This window comes from Triticum urartu, chromosome 4A, assembly GCF_056163025.1.
Source record: "Triticum urartu cultivar PI428250 chromosome 4A, HENAU_Tu73, whole genome shotgun sequence".
Taxonomy (NCBI): Eukaryota; Viridiplantae; Streptophyta; class Magnoliopsida; order Poales; family Poaceae; genus Triticum; species Triticum urartu.
The window spans coordinates 49,445,824-49,451,230 of NC_141876.1; the positions used below are offsets into that span (position 1 = coordinate 49,445,824).

A 5,407-nucleotide genomic window follows, 5' to 3' on the forward strand; every position below is an offset into this window, starting at 1 on the left:
ATATGATCATTCACTTTGCTTGGTGATGAGTGCATGTTTTAATTCCTATCATTTTGAGCGCTCCACCAAGATGTATGTGACATGGAAGAGTAACCCATGATCCTAATCGATTGTGCATTTGCATTCAAAAGCAAATTTTAAATAATGCACAAATTTAGGGGGAGCTCTTACTTATCACATACTTCTCAAAGCGACGATGTATTTAAATCTTATTATCATTTGTTGAAGCTTTGATCTATATGTTGTCATCAATTACGAAAAAGGGGGAGATTGAATGTGCAACTATCCCTGGGTGGTTTTGGTAATTATTAACAACATATAGCTCATTGAACTAATGCTATTTCAAGATGATCATTTTAGAAAGTTCAATGATTGGCATGGCATGGATTAGGAATGTGGACCCCTCAAAATTCTAAGGACACATATTGGCTCAAGCTCAAGACTCTACATTTTCATTTTAGTGATCCAAGATCACATTGAGTCCATAGGAAAAGACAATACTATTAAGAGGGGCCGAGGTGATGCTTAATGGCTTACTTGCTCAAAATGCTTAGTGATATGCTCCGAAAACCCTCAACCACTTTCTCATATCCACATATGTCCCAAACCAAAAGTCAAACTCAGCCCCACCGAAATGTTCTATCCGGCACCACCGAGTTCACTTGACATCGCCACTACCAGAAACCCTAGTCACTTCGGTATCACCGATGGGATCTCGGTCTCACCGAGATGGGCTTGCAAACTCTCTGTTGCCTATTGCAATTATTTCAGTCCCACCGAGATAAGCAATCGGTTCCACCGAGTTTGTCTGACCAACTCTCTGTTTTTCTTATTACCAAAATCGGTCCCACCGAGTTTGTGTAATCGGTCAAACCGAGATGAGTTTTTACCCTAACCCTAGCACATCGGTCCCACCGAGTTGATTGTATCAGTCGCATCGAAATGCCTAACAATCACATTATGAACTAAATCGGTCCGACCGAGTTTTCTGATTCGGTCCCACAGAGTTTGGTGAATTGTGTGTAACGGTTAGATTTTGTGTGGAGGCTATATATACCCCTTCACCCACTCTTCATTTGTGGAGAGAGCCATCAGAATGTGCCTACACTTCCAACATACATTTTCTGAGAGAGAACCACCTACTCATGTGTTGAGACCAAGATATTCCATTCCAACCATATGAATCTTGATCTCTAGCCTTCCCCAAGTTGCTTTCCACTCAAATCATCTTTCCACCAAATCTAAATCTGTGTGAGAGAGTTGAGTGTTGGGGAGACTATCATTTGAAGGACAAGAGAAAGGAGTTCATCATCAACACACCATATATTACCTTTTGGAGAGTGGTGTCTCCTAGATTGGTTAGGTGTCACTTGGGAGCCTCCGTCAAGATTGTGGAGTTAAACCAAGGAGTTTGTATGGGCAAGGAGATCTCCTACTTCGTGAAGATCTACCCTAGTGAGGCAAGTCCTTCGTGGGCGATGGCCATGGTGGGATAGACAAGGTTGCTTCTCCGTGGACCCTTCATGGGTGGAGCCCTCCGTGGACTCGCGCAATCGTTACCCTTCGTGGGTTGAAGTCTCCATCAACGTGGATGTACGATAGCACCACCTATCGGAACCACGCCAAAAATTTCCATGTCTACATTGCGTTTGCTCCCTCCAAACTCCTCCCTTTACCTTCATATGCAAATGTTTTATATTCCGCTGCTATACTCTTAGACTTGCATGTGTAGGTTGATTGCTTGACTTGTGCTAAGTTGCTAAAATCTGCCAAGACTTAAAATTGGGAAAAGGATAGATTTTTATTTGGTCAAGTAGCCCAATCACCCCCCTATAGACATACTTTCGATCCTACAATGTGCTGTTCAGACCGGCCACATGCCATGCAGGTGTGTGTCTGAGGTTTAATTAGGAGCAAATGCCACAAGCCAACACCGGCATGGAGAGCTCCTCTTTAGGCACAACCAGCGTGCAGAGCCCACCCCGTTTAATTAGGGCGTGTACAATGAAAGCACCCATAGGTGTAGCTCCATCCTCTCCACCTAGATAAAGTATGATGAAGCAATAGAACTAAAAAACAAACACCTAATGCAGTAGGATGCCTTACGGGGGTCCACAGTCTCTCTTTTTCATCGCATGGACCAAGAGCTTTCCTGTTTTATACCCATTCATGCTCAACTTTCTCTACTTTTCTTCCTCTCTCTCTCTCTCTCTCTCGCTCTCTCTCTCTGGTCAAGTAGGAGCCGACCTCCTCTGCAGGCACCCGCTATGGTCTGCAGGTAGCACCTCATGCCATTTGGGACCATCCGAGCCAACGTGGATAGCTGTGGCAGCCGTCCATGGTGGAGCGTTGGCCTTTCCCTTAGGATCTCTGACGCCTCCTTTTCCTTTGGTTCTGCTGCACGTGGCTGGAGATGCTCTTAGCTCCACTGTTCGTTGAGCCGACCTGCTCGACTTCTCCCTCGCGCTACCCTTGGCTGCAGCCATTGACCCTCCCTTTGCCTCCTGCTAGCCCATTGCTGCTGCCTGCTCCTCCTCGCTGGAGCTTGTCCTGCTGACACCAATCCCTTTGTTTGCCCTCTGCTTTCTTGATTTCTTTGGTAGCTTGTTGATTTCCAAGGCAACTCGTTTATAAACTAGTGTAATTCGGTGTAATAAAGCAAAATGGGACTATTCAAAGGACGAACGATTTTGAAAGGAATGATCAAACTAATCCAACATGATGAGTTGATCGAGGCTAGCTGCTCCCCACAATCGATATATAAAAAAGGGCGCGGTGCAGGCCCAATGGACCCATAGAGAGGACAAAATAGAAGAAATTGTTTCGTGATAAATAGATTGACCTATTTGTACACATGCGAACACAGCCAAGTTGGTGACCACATCGAGCCTACATCTAGGAGAGCAGGGATCGAATCCCCATTATTTCTTTTGCTAATTTATTTATGTATTGATTATCAAGAACCGCATTGTGACACCGAAAGAAGCATATTACGACGGTGAGTGGGCGGAAGCAATATCCGCTTTATTATTAGGGAAAGAGGGAAAGATGAGTGCATCAAAACATTTTCCTTCTTTGATGAACAACACGTTTGCCTATTCCTCAATGAGGCATTGCATGAACAAATCTCCTCCCCGAAATCCTTTCGGCCATCCAAATTCCTCCTTACAAAACTTGCATGCCCAAACATTATGATGCGGTCTATATTCTCTCCCTTGACTTCTCCCGTCAGCCACTGGCTTCGGCCAAGGTTGACGAACCATTTCCATATGTAATTGACAATGGGAACCCTCTTGTTCCCATCCCTAACCATCCTCGCACTTATTTTCTCCTCGACTTTGGCACTTACCGCTGAAGAGGCGGCGACCATCGCCCGTCGCCAACTGCTCGCCTTTGAGAGGCATGCCGACCACATCCACATCGACATAGACATCAATATCAAGATCAGCAACCCTCGCCTCCGCACTGCCCACACAGCCTTGCAGGAACTCAAGCATGCGCTCCACTCGGACCCCAAGAACTTCACCGGGAATTGGGTTGGGCCTAACGTCTGGACCTACAATGGTGTCCTCTTTGTTCCGGCGCCGGACGATCCGTCTGTGACCATTGTGGCATTGGTGGACATGAACGGCGCGGACTTCTCAGGCACCTGCCCAAGGAGATTGGACTCATGATCGATCTCGTCGTGCTCCACCTCAACTTCAACCGCTTTTGCGGCATCATCCCAGAGGAGGTCAAGAACATGACCCAACTCTACGAGTTCAATGCTAGCAACAACCGCTTTGTCGGTCCATTCCCCGATGTGGTGATGCGTGTCCCAAAGCTCAGCGGCCTCGACATTCGATTCAATGACTTTGATGGGCCCATCCCACCAGAGCCGTTCTTGAAACCTTATGATGCCATCTTCCTCAATAACAATCAATTCACCTCTGGCATCCCGGACACTATCAGCAAGTCCAAGGCTTCTGTGATCGTGGTTGCTAACAACAAGCTCGGTGGGTGCATTCCTCAGACCATTGATGAGGCCGCCGCCACAGTCGACCAGTTCATCTTCATCAACAACAGCCTCACCGGTGGAGGCAGGGCTTATCAGCACCACGACAGTTTTCGATGTCAGTGGCAATGCACTCATAGGGTCGATCCCGAGGACATTGTCCGGCCTATTCAAGGTCGAGCAGCTTGATCTATTGCATAACAAGTTTATCGGGGAGGTGTCCAAAGATGTGTGTGAGTTGTCGACTTTGGCAAACCTGTATGTTTCTTACAACTTCTTCACGAAGGAAGACACCCAGTGCGGCGTGGGCATGGACAAGGCATTCGAGGATGAAGCAAACTGCCTAGGACAAACAATCCGCACAGAAAAATGAAGATGAGTGTGCGCCCGTTTTGAGGAATCCGATGGACTGCACTATGGTAGAGCATTGTGGATGGCTGAGTGGAGGGAAAAGTTCACCACCAATGGCAGTGACACCAGTGCACTCATCGCCACCGCCGCTAGTTTTTTCCTTGCCACCTCCGAAAGCATCCCCACCGCCGCCTCCCGTTTTCTCTCCGCTCCCACCGAAAGCATCCCCACCGCCTCCTCGTGTTTTCTCTCCCCCCCCCGCCGAAAGCATCTCCACTGCCGCCTCCAGTTTTCTCTCCATCCCCTCCGAAAGCATGCCCACCGCCGCCTCCAATTTTCTCTCCGCCCCCACCAAAAGCAACACCACCGCCCCCTCCGGTTTTCTCTCCGCCCCCACCAAAAGCATCCCCACCGCTGCCTCTAGTTTTCTCTCCACCCCCACCAAAAGCATCCTCACCATCGCCTTCAGTTTTCTCTCTGCCCCCTCCAAAAGCATCCCCTCCACCGCCTCCAGTTTTTTCTCCGCCACCACCGAAAGTGTCTCCACCTCCACCAATGCAAGCACCACCGCCGCCAATACTATCTCCCCCGCCCCCAGTAGCATCTTTGCCACCACTCATCATGCCACCAAAAATGGGTGTACAATACCAGTCACCACCGCCACCACAATCCGCTGGCTATTGATCTTATAAGGCATGCATGTGTGTATAGTAGTTAACTTTTGTTGTTGCAATATTAGGATAGGAAAATTGAGTGTTGTCGGTGTCAAAACTGGCGGATCTTGGGTAGGGGGTCCCGAACTGTGCGTCTAAGGCGGATGGTAATAGGAGGCAGGGGACACGATGTTTTACCCAGGTTCAGGCCCTCTTGATGGAGGTAAAATCCTACGTCCTGCTTGATTTATTCTTGATAATATGAGTAGTACAAGAGTTGATCTACCACGAGATCGGAGAGGCTAAACCCTAGAAGCTAGCCTATGGTACGATTGTATGTTGTCCTATGAACTAAAACCCTCCGGTTTATATAGACACCGGAGGGGGCTAGGGTTACACAAGGTCGGCT

General features: G+C 48.1%; 1 pseudogene; it reads left to right on the top strand.

Annotated features, from left to right (window-relative positions):
- The first annotated feature begins 3,281 nt into the window (after positions 1-3,281).
- LOC147974707 (leucine-rich repeat extensin-like protein 7) lies at positions 3,282-5,029 on the top strand (annotated as a pseudogene).
- Positions 5,030-5,407: the final 378 nt, after the last annotated feature.